The sequence below is a fragment of the Hyla sarda genome, chromosome 8 (assembly GCF_029499605.1).
Source record: "Hyla sarda isolate aHylSar1 chromosome 8, aHylSar1.hap1, whole genome shotgun sequence".
In the NCBI taxonomy this organism is placed as follows: domain Eukaryota; kingdom Metazoa; phylum Chordata; class Amphibia; order Anura; family Hylidae; genus Hyla; species Hyla sarda.
In genome coordinates, this window is record NC_079196.1 from 214060875 (window position 1) to 214083475 (window position 22601).

At 44.9% G+C, this 22601-nt stretch overlaps 1 protein-coding gene across 4 annotated transcripts in view; it reads left to right on the forward strand.

The window, feature by feature from the left end:
* The first annotated feature begins 1393 nt into the window (after positions 1 to 1393).
* Positions 1394 to 22601, forward strand: part of SSTR5 (somatostatin receptor 5) — a 31211-nt gene continuing 10003 nt past the window's right edge. Inside the window, exon 1 of one of the 4 annotated variants that reach the window (XM_056535493.1) lies at positions 1394 to 1533. The gene's annotated coding sequence lies outside the window, so the exon portion shown is untranslated. Of the gene's footprint in view, positions 1534 to 13642; positions 13790 to 19133; positions 19157 to 22601 lie in introns of those variants that run through there. The other 3 variants (XM_056535494.1, XM_056535495.1, XM_056535496.1) reach the window with 3 other exon arrangements.

Sequence of the window (22601 nt, forward strand, 5' to 3'; positions counted from 1 at the left end):
CCGACCACCGCTTCAGCAGAGACAGCACCTGTAGGAGAGGGCAGGTAACCCGACCCGACCACCGCTTCAGCAGAGAACCCTGTCTGACCATTACTCCAGACAGAAGAACATTTAAGAGAGCGCAGGAAACCCTCACCACAGCTCCAGACAGAGAAACCTTTAAGAGAGCAAAGAGTAACCCGACCCGACCACGCTCCAGACAGAGGAACCTTTAAGAGACCGCAAGAAACCCGACCCGACCACCGCTCCAGACAGAGGAACCTTTAAGAGAGCAAAGAGTAACCCGACCCGACCCGACCACGCTCCAGACAGAGGAACCTTTAAGAGAGCGCAGGATCCCGACCCGACCACCGCTCCAGACAGAGGAACCTGTAGGAGAGCGCAGGACCCCGACCACTGCTTTGATGCACTTTCTCTGCTCTCAGACTGTGTGTCTGCGCTGAGGGGAGACATCCACTACCATGACCTGAGCCTGATCCTGGACAAGAAGTGCAGAAGCAGCACAGGCTGCAGAAGACAGGTGCACAGAATCAGGCTGCACTACTGAGGACAAGTGAACAGGTGCAACCTGCACTACTGAGGACTGTTCTATACAAGCAGCCTGCACTACAGAGGACGTGCAACCTGCACTATGGAGGACTGTTCTATACAAGCAGCCTGCACTACAGAGGATAAGTAAACAGGTGCAACCTGCACAACTGAGGACTGTTTAATACAAGCAGTCTGCACTACAGAGGACGTGCAACCTGCACTATGGAGGACTGTTCTATACAAGCAGCCTGCACTACAGAGGACAAGTAAACAGGTGCAACCTGCACAACTGAGGACTGTTCTATACAAGCAGCCTGCACTACTGAGGACAAGTAAACAGGTGCAACCTGCACAACTGAGGACTGTTTAATACAAGCAGTCTGCACTACAGAGGACAAGTAAACAGGTGCAACCTGCACAACTGAGGACTGTTTAATACAAGCAGTCTGCACTACACAGAACAGGTAAATAGGTGCAACCTGCACTACTGAGGACTGTTCTACACGAGCAGTAGGCACTAAGTTGCACAGTGAACATGTGAGGACACTACTGAGGACCCTTTATTACAAACAGTCTGCACCACAGAGAGCAGGTGCCACCTGGACTATTGAGGACTGTTCTATACAAGCAGCCTGCACTACAAAGAACAGGTAAACAGGTGCAAGCTGCACTACTGAGGACCCTTTAATTCAAGCAGTCTGCACTACAGAAGCGCAGCTGAATAGGTGCAACCTGCACTACTGAGGATGGTTCAGTAAAAGCAGTCTGCACTAAAGAGGACAGGTGATCAACATTATTCTGCGCTGCCACAAATTGAACCAGAGTGGACTGCACTACTGAGGACAGTTTCATTTGAGCAGCTCACTCTCTTACTAAAGACTAGTGAACCAAGGGAGTCTGCACTACTGAGGACAGGAGAGAAGAGAAGCTGAAGACTGAACAGACCTACAGGAGATATGGGGAACTTACTGAGAGCAACAGAGAAGACAAGAAAGCATTCAGGTAAGTCACTTCACACCCTCGCCAAAATCCCGATAGGTGACAAATCCAGCTCTGCTACCTCATCACTATGTATGCAGTCAGTAGTCTCCAAACTCTACACCTCCAGCTGTTGCAAAACTACAACCCCCAGCATGCCCGGACAGCCGTTGGCTGTCCGGGCATGCTGGGGGTTGTTGTTTTGCAACAGCTGAAGGTCTGCAGTTTGGAGACAGCTGTTTTAGGTAGCAAAGGAAGAGTCGTGAGGTTTGCAAGTAGCAGCATGAACAGATGTAGCAGAGCTGAATTGAATAGCTCTCTTTAGGGCTTCAGTGTTCCATTTTAGTAACTCACTTCTAAATATATTGTGATTCCACCTGACAAACTCAGCTCTGCTACATCTGTATTATACAAGATCCTATTCCACTGGAGGGAGATCTCTAGGATGTTACTTTGGGAGTCATTTTAGTAGTACATTTTTGTCATTCCTAGTTTATAGAATGAGCCTGGACGTGATACTCTTTCTTGGTTAGTGTATATAGATAAGTCTATGGCAGTGAACTGAACCTTCCTTTTGGGGGGAAGCACAGGCCAGCTTAGTCTGTGTCTGTACCCCAAATCCTGGCTGTGTCTACCCCAAATCCTGGCTGTGTCTACCCCAAATCCTGTCTGTGTCTGTACCCCAAATCCTGGCTGTGTCTACCCCAAATCCTGTCTGTGTCTGTACCCCAAATCCTGGCTGTGTCTACCCCAAATCCTGGCTGTGTCTGTTCCCCAAATCCTGGCTGTGTCTACCCCAAATCCTGGCTGTGTCTACCCCATATCCTGGCTGTGTCTGTACCCCAAATCCTGGCTGTGTCTACCCCAAATCCTGGTTGTGTCTGTACCCCACATCCTGGCTGTGTCTGTACCCCAAATCCTGGCTGTGTCTGTACCCCAAATCCTGGTTGTGTCTGTACCCCAAATCCTGGCTGTGTCTGTACCCCAAATCCTGGCTGTGTCTGTACCCCAAATCCTGGCTGTGTCTACCCCAAATCCTGGTTGTGTCCGTACCCCACATCCTGGCTGTGTCTACCCCAAATCCTGGCTGTGTCTGTACCCCAAATCCTGGCTGTGTCTACCCCAAATCCTGGCTGTGTCTGTACCCCAAATCCTGGCTGTGTCTACCCCAAATCCTGGCTGTGTCTACCCCAAATCCTGGCTGTGTCTACCCCAAATCCTGGCTGTGTCTACCCCAAATCCTGGCTGTGTCTGTACCCCAAATGCTGGCTGTGTCTACCCCAAATCCTGGCTGTGTCCGTACCCCAAATCCTGGCTGTGTCCGTACCCCAAATCCTGGCTGTGTCTACCCCAAATCCTGGCTGTGTCTACCCCAAATCCTGGCTGTGTCTACCCCAAATCCTGGCTGTGTCTACCCCATATCCTGGCTGTGTCTACCCCATATCCTGGCTGTGTCTGTACCCCAAATCCTGTCTGTGTCTACCCCAAATCCTGGTTGTGTCTGTACCCCACATCCTGGCTGTGTCTACCCCAAATCCTGGCTGTGTCTGTACCCCAAATCCTGGCTGTGTCTGTACCCCAAATCCTGGTTGTGTCTGTACCCCAAATCCTGGCTGTGTCTGTACCCCAAATCCTGTCTGTGTCTGTACCCCAAATCCTGTCTGTGTCTGTACCCCAAATCCTGTCTGTGTCTGTACCCCAAATCCTGGCTGTGTCTGTACCCCAAATCCTGGCTGTCTCTGTACCCCAAATCCTGTCTGTGTCTACCTTCTGTCTGTAACTCATTTAGTGATGAGCGGTAGGGCCCAATATTTAGCGAATATATGGATGAATATCCGTCCTATGTTCACGAAATTTGCATATTCGCTATGTTCCTTCTTTTTTTTTCACGCGGAAATTCGTAATGAAATTCAGATAGTGCGCATGCGCAATTACAGTTTCACCTACAAGAAGGGAGGGATCAGTGTCCGGTCTGGAAGTGCCGATATTCGCATAAATATTCGCATAAAAAAAAAAAAGAATATTCATCATTGCGAATATATATCACTATTTTCTAAATATTCGCGAAATCTTGAAGTGCCGATATTCGTGGTAAAAATTCGCATTTCGAATATGCGCGCTCAAAACTATAACTCATATACTAGCTGCACCTGTTCCCCAAATTCTTGCTCTGTGTGTGCTCACAATCCTGGCTGATTCCGTATCCTCAAATCATGGCTGTGTCTATAACCCCAATCCTTGTTGTCTCTGTACCCCAAATTCTGTCTGTGTCTGTACCCCAACTTACCCCAACTGTCTGTCTATATCTTAGCTGGGCATGTACCCAAAATTCTGGCTGCTGTGCCCCTTCTCCAAACCCGGGCTTTGCATGCACTTTACATTCTGACAATACTGGTGGTGTCTGTACCCCAAATCATTGTTGCCTCTGTACCCTAAAATCTGGCTGTGTCTGTAGCCCAATTTATGTCCGTCTATACCTTGAATCTTAGCTTTGCATGTATCCAAAATTCTGGCTGTGCCCATTCTCCAAATTATGTCTTTGCATGCACCTTAAATTCTGACCGTGTCTGTACCCTCAAATCCTTGCTGCCTCTGTACCCTAAAATCTGGCTGTGTCTGTACCCCAATTTATGTCCGTCTAAACCTTGAATATTAGCTGTACATGTACCCAAAATTCTGGCTGTGCCCATTCTCTAAATGATGTCTTTGCATGCACCTTAAATTCTGACCATGTCTGTACCCCAAATACTTGTTGACTCTGTACCCCAAATTCTAGCTGTGTCTGTACCCCTCCCATTTTTCTGTACCCAGAAGCTTTAACTGTGCATGTACCCAAAATTCTCCAAATCCTGGCTTTGCATGCACCTTAAATTCTGTCCATGTCTGTAACCCAAATCTTTGCTGCCCAAATCCTCTGTACCCCAAATTCTGGCTGTGTCTGTACCCCATCTTCTGTCTGTCTATACCTTGAATCTTGGCTGTGCAAGCTTCTAAAATTCTGACTGTGCCCATTTTCCAAATTCTGTCTTTACATGCACCCCAAATTCTGTCTGTACCCCGGATCCTGGTTGTCTCTATACCCTATATACTCCCTGTAATGTATATACTGACTGCTGTGTCTGTACCCCGGATCCTGGTTGTCTCTATACCCTATATACTCCCTGTAATGTATACTGACTGCTGTGTCTGTACCCCGGATCCTGGTTGTTTCTATACCCTATATACTCCCTGTAATGTATACTGACTGCTGTGTCTGTGCCCCGGATCCTGGTTGTCTCTATACCCTATATACTCCCTGTAATGTATATACTGACTGCTGTGTCTGTACCCTGGATCCTGGTTGTCTCTATACCCTATATACTCCCTGTAATGTATATACTGACTGCTGTGTCTGTGCCCCGGATCCTGGTTGTCTCTATACCCTATATACTCCCTGTAATGTATATACTGACTGCTGTGTCTGTGCCCCGGATCCTGGTTGTCTCTATACCCTATATACTCCCTGTAATGTATACTGACTGCTGTGTCTGTACCCCGGATCCTGGTTGTCTCTATACCCTATATACTCCCTGTAATGTATACTGACTGCTGTGTCTGTGCCCCGGATCCTGGTTGTCTCTATACCCTATATACTCCCTGTAATGTATATACTGACTGCTGTGTCTGTGCCCCGGATCCTGGTTGTCTCTATACCCTATATACTCCCTGTAATGTATATACTGACTGCTGTGTCTGTGCCCCGGATCCTGGTTGTCTCTATACCCTATATACTCCCTGTAATGTATATACTGACTGCTGTGTCTGTACCCCGGATCCTGGTTGTCTCTATACCCTATATACTCCCTGTAATGTATATACTGACTGCTGTGTCTGTACCCCGGATCCTGGTTGTCTCTATACCCGATATACTCCCTGTAATGTATATACTGACTGCTGTGTCTGTACCCCGGATCCTGGTTGTCTCTATACCCTATATACTCCCTGTAATGTATATACTGACTGCTGTGTCTGTACCCCGGATCCTGGTTGTTTCTATACCCTATATACTCCCTGTAATGTATATACTGACTGCTGTGTCTGTACCCCGGATCCTGGTTGTCTCTATACCCTATATACTCCCTGTAATGTATATACTGACTGCTGTGTTTGTGACCCGGATCCTGGTGGTCTCTATACCCTATATACTCCCTGTAATGTATACTGACTGCTGTGTCTGTGCCCCGGATCCTGGTTGTCTCTATACCCTATATACTCCCTGTAATGTATATACTGACTGCTGTGTCTGTACCCCGGATCCTGGTTGTTTCTATACCCTATATACTCCCTGTAATGTATATACTGACTGCTGTGTCTGTACCCCGGATCCTGGTTGTCTCTATACCCTATATACTCCCTGTAATGTATATACTGACTGCTGTGTCTGTACGCCGGATCCTGGTTGTCTCTATACCCTATATACTCCCTGTAATGTATACTGACTGCTGTGTCTGTGCCCCGGATCCTGGTTGTCTCTATACCCTATATACTCCCTGTAATGTATATACTGACTGCTGTGTCTGTGCCCTGGATCCTGGTTGTCTCTATACCCTATATACTCCCTGTAATGTATATGCTGACTGCTGTGTCTGTACCCCGGATCCTGGTTGTCTCTATACCCTATATACTCCCTGTAATGTATATACTGACTGCTGTGTCTGTACCCCGGATCCTGGTTGTCTCTATACCCTATATACTCCCTGTAATGTATATACTGACTGCTGTGTCTGTACCCCGGATCCTGGTTGTCTCTATACCCTATATACTCCCTGTAATGTATATACTGACTGCTGTGTCTGTGCCCCGGATCCTGGTTGTCTCTATACCCTATATACTCCCTGTAATGTATATACTGACTGCTGTGTCTGTACCCCGGATCCTGGTTGTCTCTATACCCTATATACTCCCTGTAATGTATATACTGACTGCTGTGTCTGTACCCCGGATCCTGGTTGTCTCTATACCCTATATACTCCCTGTAATGTATACTGACTGCTGTGTCTGTGCCCCGGATCCTGGTTGTCTCTATACCCTGTATACTCCCTGTAATGTATATACTGACTGCTGTGTCTGTACCCCGGATCCTGGTTGTTTCTATACCCTATATACTCCCTGTAATGTATACTGACGGCTGTGTCTGTGACCCGAATCCTGGTTGTCTCTATACCCTATATACTCCCTGTAATGTATATACTGACTGCTGTGTCTGTGCCCCGGATCCTGGTTGTCTCTATACCCTATATACTCCCTGTAATGTATATACTGACTGCTGTGTCTGTGCCCCGGATCCTGGTTGTCTCTATACCCTATATACTAACTGTAATGTATATACTGACTGCTGTGTCTGTACCCCGGATCCTGGTTGTCTCTATACCCTATATACTCCCTGTAATGTATACTGACTGCTGTGTCTGTACCCCGGATCCTGGTTGTCTCTATACCCTATATACTCCCTGTAATGTATATACTGACTGCTGTGTCTGTACCCCGGATCCTGGTTGTCTCTATACCCTATATACTCCCTGTAATGTATATACTGACTGCTGTGTCTGTACCCCGGATCCTGGTTGTCTCTATACCCTATATACTCCCTGTAATGTATATACTGACTGCTGTGTCTGTGCCCCCAATCTTCTGCCTTCCTACCTGTTGTTATTCCTGTTGTTATTTCTGTCCGGGCATGCTGGGAGTTGTAGTTTTGCAACAGCTGGAGGCACTCTGGCTGCCCAGAGCTCAGGTCTTATCTGGGTTAATCATTGAAGGCCCCAGATAGTCCAGAGGGTGAGAGCAAGATAAATATTGGGGGATTGCCGGAGCCGCTCAGACTGATCTGCAATAACCGGGGAAGAGCAGGGGCTGCCGGGGGGCGCCGCTTGTCTGATGGAAAGTAGTTAGCATGTGGACCGTAGCTTAGTAACATGGAATCTCAGTTAATGGGAACTGCGAGCGTAGACTCCGTATCTACAGCAAAAGAGGACGACTCCACCTGTATACTGCCTGCTGGGGAGAGGGGCAACAGGGCAACCAGGGGAGATAGATAGATATGAGATAGATAGATATGAGATAGATATGAGATAGATAGATATGAGATAGATAGATATGAGATAGATATGAGATAGATAGATATGAGATAGATATGAGATAGATAGATATGAGATAGATAGATAGATAGATAGATAGATATGAGATAGATATGAGATAGATAGATATGAGATAGATAGATATGAGATAGATAGATATGAGATAGATAGACAGATAGATAGATAGATAGATAGATAGATAGATAGATAGATAGATATGAGATAGATATGAGATAGATAGATAGATAGATAGATAGATATGAGATAGATAGATAGAGATAGATAGATAGATATGAGATAGATATGAGATAGATAGATATGAGATAGATAGATATGAGATAGATAGATATGAGATAGATAGACAGATAGATAGATAGATAGATAGATAGATATGAGATAGATATGAGATAGATAGATAGATAGATATGAGATAGATATGAGATAGATAGATATGAGATAGATATGAGATAGATAGATGGGAGATATATAGATGGATGGATAGATAGATAAATAGATAGATAGATCCAAAATAGCAAAGTCCAGCAGCACTCCCAAAGAGTAAGGTGCAAAACACAAAGTGCATTATTGACCCATGTGGATACAATGTTTCAACGGCATCACGTTTGATAAAGACGGTTTGATGCCGTTGACAGTGGCGTTGTGACCGGGGTGCGGGGGGTGCGGACCGCACCGGGTGACACCAGGCTGATGGGGTGACACAACTCTGCCAGCACCCCCCCCCCCGGTCCTCAGTTACCGTTGACAGCACCCCCCCCCCCGGTCCTCAGTTACCGTTGACAGCACCCCCCCCCCCCCGGTCCTCAGTTACCGCTGACAGCACCCCCCCCCCCGGTCCTCAGTTACCGCTGACAGCACCCCCCCCCCCCGGTACTCAGTTACCGCTGACAGCACCCCCCCCCGTCCTCAGCTAGCGCTGACAGCACCCCCCAACCCTCCCCCCGGCCCTCAGTTGGCGCTGACAGCTAGCACCCACCCCCTCACCCGGTCCTCAGCGCTGACAGCACCCCAAACCCCCCCCCCCCCGGTCCTCAGCGCTGACACCCCCCCCCCCCCCCGGTTTATGATGGGGGTGCTATTTCTGGGGGGGGGAGGTGTTGCTGGTGGATGATGAGGCTGCACCCCATCATACACCAGCACCCCCCAGCAGTAGCACCACCATCATCCAGCAGGGGGGGGGGGGGGGTGCTGGTGGATGATGGGGGTGCTATTTCTGGGGGGAGGTGTTGCTGGTCATGGTGGATGATGGGGGTGCTATTTCTGGGGGGAGGTGTTGCTGGTGGATGATGAGGCTGCACCCCATCATCCACCAGCACCCCCCCCCCATTAGTAGCACCACCATCATGCACCAGCACCCGCCCCCCTCCCCCAGCAGTAGCACTCCTATCATCAACCAGCACCCCCCCCAGCAGTAGCACCCCCCAGCAGTAACACCCCCATCATCCACCAGCACCCTCCCCCAGCAGTAGCACCCCCATAATCCAGAAGCTGATTCTATTACCATAAGGGGGAATGGGGGGGGGGGGTGTTGGTGGATGATGGGGTGCTACTGCTGGGGGGTGTTGCCAGGGCACCCCCCGCCCCCCCATTCCCCCTACCCCCCTGTTCTGTGGTAATAGCACCAGCTGGTGGATGATGGGGGTGCTACTGCTGGGGGCACGGTGTGTGAGGTTTATATTCATAGAGTGTAGTGTATACTAGGGCTGCACGATATGAGAAAAATGTGCGATTGCGATTTGGGGCCTAAATATTGTGATTTCGATATGTGATGCAATGTAATAAATAAATAGTGAAATCCCCTTATGTCATGTCCAATCTCCTCAATTTTACAACTATTCACCCATTTTATGCCCACCGCCCATTTCACATCTCACATCTCCCCCCTCTTGTCACATTCTGCCCCAATCGTCACATTCTGCCCCTCCCCCTCTTGTCACATTCTGCTCCCCCTTGTTACATATTCCCCCTCCCCCCCCTTGTCACATTCTGCTCCCCCTTGTTACATATTCCCCCTCCCCCCCCTTGTCACATATTCCCCCTCCCCCTTGTCACATATTCCCCCTGCCCCCCCTTGTTACATATTCCTCCCCCCTTGTTACATATCCCCCCCCTTGTTACATATTCCCCCCCCTTGTCACATTCTGCCCTCCCTTTTTACATATCCCCCTCCCTTGTTACATATTCCCCCCCCTTGTTACATATCCCCCCCCCCTTGTTACATATTCCCCCTCTTGTCACATTCTGCCCCCTCCACCCCTTGTCACATATTCCCCTAGGTTTGTGTATGTTTGCAGACCTTTGAGGACTTTTACCTTTTAGCCAATCACTGGCTTGACATGTGACACCGCTGCGGCCAGTGACTGGCTAAAGGTAAAGGTCCTACAGCTTGTATAGAGACACCGGGACCGCACGGAGGTGTACAGATGCAGGGACCGGGAAGAGGTGAGCATAATGTTTTAATAATTTTTTATCCCTGCGCCCTTTACTTAGATCAGTGTTTCTCTACCAGGGTGCCTCCAGCTGTTGTGAAACTACAACTCCCAGCATGCCCGGACAGCTTTTGGCTGTCCGGGCATGCTGGGAGTTGTAGTTTCATAACAGCTGGAGGCACCCCGGTTGGGAAACACAGACTTTTAATATTTAAATTTGTTTTTATCTGCCCTGGCCGGCCCGTGCTGCAGCCACACACGGGATCCGCCCGGGCAGATAATCGCAAATTTTCCCGGGGGCCATATCGATATATGGCAAAAATTGCGATTCGATTGTTTTTGCGATATATCGTGCAGCCCTAGTGTATACTAGTTTATTATATTTAGAGGATACAGTGTCTGGCAGGTTTATAATAATAATTATTATTTTCATATAGAGGATCAGAATGCGCTGACATAGTGAGGAGACATCTGGGCGTCACATTCTGCAGAGAGAACATTTAGCTGGACCCGGTGGTATGTTCCATCTGAATTAGATAAGGAAAGACTATAGAGAAGACGTCACCTGTAGTCACTGATATCATTGTGTATTCTCCTTACTATAGAGATGTCACCTGTAGTCACTGATATTATTGTGTATTGTCCTCACTATAGAGAAGACGTCACCTGTAATCACTGATATTGTGTATTCTCCTCACTATAGAGATGTCACCTGTAGTCACTGATATCATTGTGTATTCTCCTCACTATAGAGAAGACGTCACCTGTAGTCACTGATATCATTGTGTATTCTCCTCACTATAGAGAAGACGTCACCTGTAGTCACTGATATCATTGTGTATTCTCCTCACTATAGAGAAGACGTCACCTGTAATCACTGATATCATTGTGTATTGTCCTCACTATAGAGAAGACGTCACCTGTAATCACTGACATCATTGTGTATTCTCCTCACTATAGAGAAGACGTCACCTGTAGTCACTGATATTATTGTGTATTCTCCTCACTATAGAGAAGACGTCACCTGTAGTCACTGATATCATTGTGTATTCTCCTCACTATAGAGAAGACGTCACCTGTAGTCACTGATATCATTGTGTATTCTCCTCACTATAGAGAAGACGTCACCTGTAGTCACTGATATCATTGTGTATTCTCCTCACTATAGAGAAGACGTCACCTGTAGTCACTGATATCATTGTGTATTCTCCTCACTATAGAGAAGACGTCACCTGTAGTCACTGATATCATTGTGTATTCTCCTCATTATGTCCTATCAGAGCTATAGTCACTTGTAAGTTCTGCAGTTAGATGAGTGAAACTTAACTCCCAGCATAACCTCACCACTGCTTAAAGGGGTACTCCGCTGCAAAACATTTTCTTTTGAATCAACTGGTGCCAGAAAGTTAAACAGGTTTGTAAATTACTTACTTGAAGGATTCAGATTTTAACTTCCTGGCACCAGTTGATTCAAAAGAAAATAATTTCCAGCGGAGTACCCATTTAAGTAATTCTGGGAGTTGTAGTTTTAAATGGTGAAAACCTTTTTAGCGCTTTTCCATTCTGTGGCAATTGGTATATTTAATTATTATACTGGAATTTTTCACAATGCGCTACACCAGTGGCATCCGTCACAACAGGCTAAAAACTTTTATGTGGGGGGGGGGTTAGGTATGGGGTGACACCATTTTCTACCGCACCGGGTGACACCAACCCTAGCAACGCCTCTGGCCGTTGAAACATTGTATCCACATGGGTCAATAACGCACTTTGTGTTTTTTTCACCTTACTCTTTGGGAGTGCTGCTGGACTTTGCTATTTTGGATCTATATACAGTCTGCGACTGGGACTGTGATTCTCTGCTGGCACCCCCCAACTTCATTGTGGTCCTGCTTTGGTTGTGCTGCCTTCTGCATTTGTATTTAGATAGATAGATAGATAGATAGATAGATATGAGATAGATAGATATATAGATAGATAGATAGATAGATATGAGATAGATAGATAGATAGATATGAGATAGATAGATATGAGATAGATAGATATGAGATAGATAGATAGATAGATAGATATGAGATAGATAGATATGAGATAGATAGATATGAGATAGATGGGTAGATAGATATGAGATAGATAGATATGAGATAGATAGATATGAGATAGATAGATAGATATGAGATAGATAGATAGATAGATAGATAGATATGAGATAGATAGATATGAGATAGATGGGTAGATAGATATGAGATAGATAGATATGAGATAGATAGATATGAGATAGATAGATATGAGATAGATAGATATGAGATAGATATTAGATAGACAGATAGATATGAGATAGATATTAGATATACAGATATGAGATAGATAGGAGATAGATAGATAGATAGATAGAGAGACAGATATCGGAAAGATACAGCAAAAGACAACCATAGCACTCACAGATGAGGTGAAAGAGTAACTTTATTCCATTACAACACGGTTGGCAAATGGAATAAATCTACTCGACCTCATCTGTAAGTGCTATGGTCGTCTTTTGCTGTATCTATCCGATATCTATCTGTCTATCTATCTATCTCATATCTATCTATATCATATCTATCTATCTATCTATCTCCTATCTATCTCATATCTGTATATCTAATATCTATCTCATATCTATCTATCTGTCTATCTAATATCTATCTCATATCTATCTATCTCATATCTATCTTTCTATCTATCTCATATCTGTCTGTCTATCTATGTATCTATTAGTGTTGCTCGCGAATATTCGCAATGCGAATATTATTCGCGAATATCGCATATTCGCGAATTCGCGAATTTCGCGAATATAGCGCTATATATTTGTAATTACGAATATTCGTTTTTTTTTTTTTTTTTTTTTTTTTTTCTTCACAGTACACATCACAGTGATCATCCCTCTCTGCTTCCAGCTTGTGTGGTGTAAAGAAGGCTGTAATACCACTGTATGAGACTGGCGTGCGAAAATTCGCATATGCGAAAATTAGCATATGTACATTTTCGCATACGCGAATTTTCACATGCGTTAATTTTCGCATACGTGTATTTTCGCATATGCGAAAATAAAACGGGCATATAACGAATATGCGAATATTCGCGAATATATGACGAATATTAGTCTATATATTCGCGAATATTCGCGAATTCGAATATGGCCTATGCCGCTCAACACTAGTATCTATATCATATCTAATCTATCTCATATCTATCTCATATCTATCTATCTATCTCTCATATCTATCTATCTATCTCTCATATCTATCTATCTATCTATCTAAACAAAGAATAAGTTGGCCAGCACTATTGATTCCAAACTATTATATAGACCTGGCTTACAGGTGCAGGCTGCTGGGCTAAATATACAGCAACAGGAATATATAGCAGCACACTGCTAGCACAAAGATATAGGGGAAGATTTATCAAAACCCGTCCAGAGGAAAAGTTGCTGAGTTGTCCATAGCAACCAATCAGATCACTGCTTTCATTTCTGAAAAGGCCTCTGAAAAATAAAAGAAGCAATCTGATTGGTTGCTATGGGCAACTCAGCAACTGTTCCTCTGGACGGGTTTTGATAAATCTCCCCCCATAGATAAAACATGAGTACTTATTCTTTGTTTGTAGTACACATACGGGGGAGTGGCTACCTCCATGTTGGTTCTTTCACCCCACCCACTTCTATCAGGTGTATATAAGGTGATTTGGATGTTCCAGATCCTGCAATGCCTGCTGATCTATTCACACAGAGGCATATTCATAGTGTAGGGTCCGTCCCAATGAGATCACCTTACCGTGGTGGGACGGTCCAAGCTATTTGGCCGCCAAATTGCAAGCTAAGTATCTCACTATTTTACTAATGCACCATAGCTGTATAGCTTTTCATGTTGTATCTATATACTCATGTTTTATCTATATCTTTGTGCTAGCAGTGTGCTGCTGTAGTCTCCTGTTGCTGTATCTATCTATCTATCTCATATATATCTATTTATCTATCTCATATCTATCTCATATCTATCTATCTCATATCTATCTCATATCTATCTATCTCATATCTATCTATCTATCTCATATCTATCTATCTCATATCTCATATCTTTCTATCTCATATCTATCTATCTATCTCATATCTATCTTATATCTATCTATCTAGCTATCTTATATCTATCTATCTATCTTTCTATCTATCACACTGGAATAAGCCAGCAGAGATATTGGTGGAGATTTATCAAACCTGTGTAGAGGAAGAGTGGTGCAGTTGCCCATAGCAACCAATCAGATTGTTTCTTTCATTTTTCAGAGGCCTCGTTAAAAATGAAAGAAGTGATCTGATTGGCTGCTATGGGCAACTGGGCAACTTTTCCTCTGGACAGGTTTTCATAAATCTCCACTGGAGATGTGTATCTGGTGTATCTAAGCTTAACATGTGTGATACAATCTCATAGAATGGAGCTCTGTAGTTGGTACAATCACTGACCTACAGAGGTTACAGCGTACAGTGGGGCAAAAAAGTATTTAGTCAGCCACCAATTGTGCAAGTTCTCCCCCTTATAAAGATGAGAGGCTGTAATTATCATCATAGGTTATAACCTCAACTATGAGAGACAGAATGAGAAAAAAAAATCCATAAAATCACATTGTCTGATTTTTAAAGAATCTATTAGCAAATTATGGTGGAAAATAAGTATTTGGTCAATAACAAAAGTTCATCTCAATACTTTGCTATATACCCTTTGTTGGCAATGACAGAGGTCACACGTTTTCTGTAAGTCTTCACAAGGTTTTCACACACTGTTGCTGGTATTTTGGCCCATTCCTCTATGCAGATCTCCTCTAGAGCAGTGATGTTTTGGGGCTGTCACTATACAACACAGACTTTTAACTCCCTCCAAAGGTTTTCTGTGGGGTTGAGATCTGGAGACTGGCTAGGCCACTCCAGGACCTTGAAATGCTTCTTACAAAGCCACCCCTTCGTTGCCCAGGCAGAGTGTTTGGAATCATTGTCATGATGAAAGACCCAGCCACGTTTCATCTTCAATGCCCTTGCTGATGGAAGGTTTTCACTCAAAATCTCACAATACATGGCCCCATTCATTCTTTCCTTTACACGGATCAGTCATCCTGGTCCCTTAGCAGAAAAACAGCCCCAAAACATGAAGTTTCCACCCTCAGGCTTCACAGTAGGTATGGTGTTCTTTGGAAGCAACTCAGCATTCTTTCTCCTCCAAACACAATAGGGTTTTCTTTGTGGATTTTGATTCCCGACAGGTATTTTCCCAAGGTATTTACTAAGGTTTCCTTACATTTTGCACTTTCCCTACACTTTGCTTTTTTTTTTACAACTGTTCTGATCTGTGGGGTTTTCCTCAGATCAAATCCACCCCATTTTCTTTGGAAACCTTAGTAAATATGTTGGGATTTTTCAAAACTGTTGGGGCCATGCTCCTTCTGTTGGGCCACGCCCACAGTCTCAGTGGCCACGCCCACTTTCTCCCATTGCCACGACCCTTTTTGGGGTTTTTCTTGTAAAATGGAGGGTTTTGGTTTTTTTGGTGGCAAATTGTGCCGCATGGAACGTGCAACACAATTCGGGCGCAAATCCTGACAATAAAGAGTTGGGATCACGTTAGTTAATAAACCCCAATGAGTTGAGTTTTTAACCAAAAAGTTCTACTTTGGTTTCATCTGACCATATGACATTCTCCAAATACTCTTCTGGATCATCCAAATGCTCTCTAGCAAACTTCAGACAGGCCCGGACATGTACTGGCTTAAGCAGGGGGACACGTCTGGCACTACATGATTTGACTCCCTGGCGGCATAGTGTGTTACTGATTGTAGCCTTTGTTACTTTGGTCCCAGCTCTCTGCAGGTCATTCACTAGGTCCCCTGTGGGGTTCTGGGATTTTTGCTCACTGTTCTTGTGATCGTTTTGACACCACGGGTGAGATCTTGCGTGGAGCCCCAGATCGATGGAGATTATCAGTGATCTTGTATGTCTTCCATTTTCTAATAATTGCTCCCACAGTGGATTTCTTCACACCAAGCTGCTTGCCTATTGCAGATTCAGTCTTCCCAGCCTGGTGCAGGTCTACAATTTTGTTTCTGGTGTCCTTCGACAGCTCTTTTGTCTTGGCCATAGTGGAGTTTGGAGTGTGACTGTTTGAGGTTGTGGACAGGTGTCTTTTATACTGATAACAAGTTCAAACAGGAGCCATTAATACAGGTAATGAGTGGAGGACAGAGGAGACCCTTAAAGAAGAAGTTACAGGTCTGTGAGAGCCTATCATACCTATGATAAAAATTACAGCCTCTCTCATCTTTTTAAGTGGGAGAACTTGCACAATTGGTGGCTGACAAAATAATCTTTTGCCGCACTGTACATTAGTTATACACCTCCCCCAGTTCTATGTGTAAACTGCTGCCCCACTGTATGTATGACACCTTGTAAATGAGAAATAACCCTGGCATTTGAGATCATTGATGGTCCCATAGATGGGGTTAAGTGGATTAAGAGATAACAATTTCATAAACTTCCTACAATTAGTCAAAAGGGAAAAGTTTACAATTCACTTTCCATCTATACATTTCACAAAGCCTTCATGTCTACATAAAGAGAACAAGATTTTCTGTGAAGCACATACAGGTAATGGCCACTAGAGGGCAGAGTGTTGCCAACTATAACATCACATAGCGTTCAGATGATTATCGGAGTCTCAGATCCACACATTGATTCCTAGAAAAGCGTCTATAAAGCAGAGATGATATTTATTGTTTGGTGATAGCAGAGAGAGAGAGTCCAGGATGAGAAATAGAAAAAGCACTGGTCTTGGTATCCTATAAATGTCAATATACTTAAAGGGGAACTCCATCAAAAATAGAGACTGAGCAAAAATAATAAAATAACTATTTTTGTCACATTTTTGTTAATCATTTTTTCCCTTCTTGACTTGAAACATTGACGAGGAGGAAGAGGGGAAAACCCCCAATGAACATAGATGCACTGCGAATGATATTTATACAGAAGACGGTGCATAGTTATAGAGCACTGTGATTGGGTCCTTAGAGAAGGGGTTAACCCCAGAGCAGGTTAGCCCTGTAGTTGTTTCCCTATTGGTGCTATGAACCACCTCTCTCCACAAGCAGCACAATGTGAGCAAACAAGCGAAAGAGGGTTCCTAAAAAGTTTGTGGCCCCTTCAGTATCTTTACTCGTGGCCCCAAAATATCTAGTCCTAACGTATTTTTTACCATTGGAAAGTGGAAAGCAGGTGAATTTTGAATTTTTTCGCATAGCTTCAAAAAGGTCTATTGCAAATATTGGCTGTGAGTCATGTCGATTACAGATATTCCATGCACGATCCATTGATTTCCATTGTGTAATGCCTCATTTTGGCTCTGGGGGAGCTGCAGGGAAATTTCACAGTTGCTTCTTCCAGATGGAACACAATTTCAGGGTACAATGATGGAGTCCTTAGAGTAAGGGGTAACCCCAGATCAGGTTGGTCCTATACTCATTCCCTGTGGGTGCTGTGAACAAGCATAGCTCCTCCTCTCTCCACAGGCAACATAATGTAAGCAAATAAATAAGAGAACATTCCTAAACAAAAAAATTGACCGAGCAGTTTTCCTTGTCCATATTGCTTCTCCTCTTACCCAGAGCCCCAACACATCTAGTGCTAAGGTATTTTCTACATTAGAAGGTGAAAATAATGTGAATTTTTGGTGTAGAATTTTTGGATATTTTCGTACAGTTTTCAAAAAGTTCCAAGAAAAGAAAAAAAAAGGTCCATTGGTTGTATTGTTGAGAGTCGTGTCTATAATAGTCTAATTGTCGGTTTTGAGCAGATCGGAGCAGTCACTATGGAGCTCCGCACACAATGCAACGTACGTTACGCCCCAGGATGTGATTATTGTAAAACCTTCACCTCCGAGCGCTGGAGACAATAGTGATGTCCACCTGTCACTCTGGGCAGCAAAAGTGAAGTGAAGAAACTTTACAAGAGTTTGTAATCTTTATCCCTCCTCCAGCTAAGGGTGAAGAGGTTTAGGGCGGATTTACAGCTGTTAAGGACATTTGAAGAGGAATTACAGTCATTGAAGTTGTTGACTTAAAAGGGTTATTTTTTAGCTTAGAAAATACATTATTAGGGCGTTCTGAGTAAGTAGAGGGGGGATTCCTGCTTACAACTTCTAAGTGTGACTCCGCATGTTTCACACATGGTCCATTGTTTTTTTTTTCAATGTGTAATGCCTTATTTCGCCTCCGGGGAAGCTGCAGGGAAATTGCACAGTTGCTGCCAGGTTGCAGCTGATCATTGGGAGACCCAGAAAAGTATCGACCTGTGACCAGGTGAGTTTGTTTCACAGAGAGATTGTAAAAAGTGGTTGATCCTTTTAAAGGGGTACTCCGCCCCTAGAGATCTTATCCCCTATCCAAAGGGGGGGGGGGGGGGTGATCTCCCTGCTGCACCCAGCATTCGTTTAGAGCTTCGGGTGCAGCGCCCTAAGCTTGTGACGTCACGGACTGCTTGTGATGTCACAGCCACACCCTCTTAATGCAAGTCTATGGGAGGGGGCGTGGCAGCCATCACGCCCCCTCCCATAGACTTGCATTGAGGGGGCACGGGCGTGACATCACAAGCCTTCGCCCTGCATCACCAGTCATTCGGCACGGAGCAAAGTTCGTTTCGTGCACCAGATGTCTGGGGTGCCGCAGCCGAGATTGCGGAAGTCCCGCCACTGGGGATAAGGGATAAGATGTCTAGGGGTGAAGTACCCCTTTAAAGGGTTAGTAGTCTGGTTTTGTCAACCTTTAAAGAGTAGCTATCATTAACTGAACTTTCCCTAATCCCCCTCCCCATCTGTCCCTGACACTAACTACTTCTATCCCTGTATTTATTTTTTTCTAAAACCCCATTAAAATACCTTTTATATAGCCTCTTCAGTGTTGAGCTCTCTGCGGAGGGCAGGGAGTGGGCGTGGCCCGGCAGGCACAACGTCATCTGAGGCCTGGCCGGCCGGCTTCCGCCCGGCCCCCTGCACTGGGAAGAGGGAGATGCAGGAGGTGGGGATATTAAAATTACAGGCGCCACGCACACACAAGCTGAACTGAGAAGAGGGAGATGCAGGGGGCGGGGATATTTAAATTACAGGCGCCGCGCACACACAAGCTGAACTGAGAAGAGGGAAATGCTGGGGGCGGGGATATTTAAATTACATTACATGAGCACTGTGCTCGCTCTCTGCCTGCTTCATATACAGACAGAGAGCGAGCTGAGGACGAGCATTTCGGACCACGCTGGACCATGCTGCCTGGCGTGCTCAACGTGAGGGGGGGGGGGGGGAAGGATTCCTGAGCCATATAGGGTGACACCTAGTGGCCAGGTTTTCTAATGTAAAAAAAACAGTGAAAACAAGTTTTTTTTTTAATTAACATATATTAGAGAGATATTTATTTTTGGCATAATCTTTTTAATTAAAAAAATTAAGTTTAATCAGAGTACCCATTTAAGAATGAGAGAAAAATGGTATTTAGAGTGGGAAAATGGTATTCAGCGTGGCAGGGCGCCAATCATTTGAATCCACTGTTGTTGAGTTTTGTATTTCATTTAATAGTAGGGGGCCTTTGAATTAGAAAGGAACATAGGGGCCATGGTCGGATGCACAATAGCAGGGGCGGCATCGCTTTACTCAGTTTTATAATGGAACCTGCAATGTTAGCAAACAAAGAGGTCGGGGGTCAAGTCTAGCGGAGGAGCTGTGACCACCACAAAACCATCACGTATGAGAATAAGCATAGCTAGTGCATGGTCAGAATGAATGAGATGAGTCATGAAATGGTTAAAGCAGCTGCACACGACCGTAAACCAAAGATCTATAAATACAGCCTTAGAGGATTTACGCATTTCGAGTGGAGTTGCCTTTCACGTCTTCATTGTGTAGCTGTGACAGGCAGTAAAGGGGAGCATTGTGTGTACTTGTGCAAACAAGAAGCCTATGGAGTGTAATGTCTTCTTAATAATCCGCCTGTTCCCGAGCTTCGGCTTCAGCCGTCCCATTGTCCCGGTGCCCGGCTGATTGTTCGCTCTTTGAACCCTCGCTGGCGGAGTGCGCTGAAGCATGCTTTTACATTAGAGGATATCACTACTTTGCAATTATTCCATTTGAAAGCTCTCCCGGTAATATTTATAGGTTCTCTTCCATGCTATCATTACACTTCATGAGCAAATGGACAATTCCTTGAAAAAGAAGTGCGCTCACTTACCAGAATTACCTAAGCAGATCTAATATTAGACGTCCTTTTCTCCCGCCTTCTTTTTCCATTAGTTTTAATAATCCCTTCTTGAGCTTCCAAGAGCAAGAAAATACTTGTGGACGGTAGAAAGGGCCGGTGACAGCTTTGGGTGAGGCCCGGCAGAGGCCAGGACCTTGAGGTTAGAAGGACCCAAGGTGATCTGGATAAATATGGTTTTTGTATGTAGACTACCATGTTGGGTCTTCTTCTCAGTGGGCTCCATATCCCTACCCATGTGATGTCCACCCTTAGATACAAGGTAGTTTCCCACTATGTGCAACTCTTGTGATACCACTATGTAACCCTTTGTAGGGGATAAGTCTGGTGTAGTCACTCCACCAATTGGAAAGAAAGTAGGATCTTTGTATAGTGGGTTATTTTCCTCAGTGGCCTCCATAAACGTCTTAATGTGATGTCCACCCTTGGAAACAAGGTAGTTTCCCATAATCACTCCAACAAAGATAAACCTTGACATGGCATGAGCACTTCCCTCTTTCTACTGCTAATACCTCTTCCTATACACCCATGAGCACTTCCCTCTCTACAGCAAATACCTCTTCCTATACACCATGAGCACTTCCCTCTCTACTGCTAACACCTCTCCCTATACACCAATGATCACTTCCCTCTCTACAGCAAATACCTCTTCCTATACACCATGAGCACTTCCCTCTCTACTGCTAACACCTCTCCCTATCCACCAATGAGCACTTCCCTCTCTACTGCTAATACCTCTTCCTATACACCCATTAGCACTTCCCTCTCTTCTGCTAACACCTCTCCCAATATACCCATGAGCACTTCCCTCTCTACTGCTAACACCTCTCACTATACACCCATTAGCACTTCCCTCTACTGCTAATCCCTCTCCCCATACACCCATGAGCACTTCCCTCTCTACTGCTAATACCTGTCCCTATACACACATGAGCACTACCCTCTCTACTGCTAATACCTCTCCCTATACACCCATGAGCACTTCCCTCTTTCTACTGCTAATACCTATCCCTATATACCAATGAGCACTTCCCTCTCTACTGCTAATACCTCTCCCTATACACCCATGAGCACTTCCCTCTTTCTACTGCTAATACCTATCCCTATATACCAATGAGCACTTCCCCCTCTACTGCTTATACCTCTCCCTATACACGCATGAGCACTTCCCTCATTCTACTGCTAATACCTCTCCCTGTACGCCTATGAGCACTATCCTCTACTGCTAATATCTCTCCGTATACACCCATGAGCACTTCTCTATCTACTGATAATACATATCCCTAAACACCCATGAGCATTTCCCCTCTTTCTACTGCTAATACCTCTCCCTATACATCCAAGCATTCTACTAGCATTTCCTGCTGCTCTATGAAATTTCCGGCAGCTCTTTCCATTTACCAGTTACCATACAGTTCCTATTTGTCAGGAGCGTCCCTTGACAGATCTTAGTGCCCTCTGCTTGGGACCTTAGCGATTATCTGTATTATGCAGGAAAACCTGGAAGTAAGTGTTCCATTTCCCTGCAGCACCTCTACAGGGGAATTGAAGCATTACACTGTGCCCATTCACACCAATGGATCACCAGGTCCTGCATCTCTTAGCCAATCTCCACTCTGGCCAAGAGATGAGGTTCTTGAACAAGGGGCCTCCTCTATTACTTTAGGCTTTTTTTGGTTTACTAAATGAGGAAAATGAAGAAGGCTGAGGTTGTCTAGATACTGGGAATAAGTTGTGGACAAAAAAGAACTTCAGGGCAGGTCAAGGAGTTAAAGGTAACAAATATAAACACCCACCCCTGCAGAGCACCCAAGGGGTTTCTCACTTCTCTTGCCCCATAGAAATGGATAACCAGTGGTCTCCAAACTGTGCACCTCCAGATAGTGCAAAGCTACGACTCCCAGCATGCCCGGACAGCCGTTGGCTGTCCAGGCATGCTGGGAGTTGTAGTTTTGTATTATCTGGTGGTCCACTGTTTGGAGACCTAGGGCCTAGATATAAAATCTGCCCAAGCCAAGAGATACCGGAACTTGGCCAAAAAAGGGTCCATGGTCCCAAAATGGTACATTTTTGTCCCCAGCTATGAGCACATACTGCAGATCCTTTTATTATACTACAGAGATGAGTTTGAAAAATTTGTGCCCCACCCCCCTCTCCATCCCCCGCAGATAGGAAAGTGAGTGGGAATAATGATAGAACGCGGCTCGTAATGAGTTGG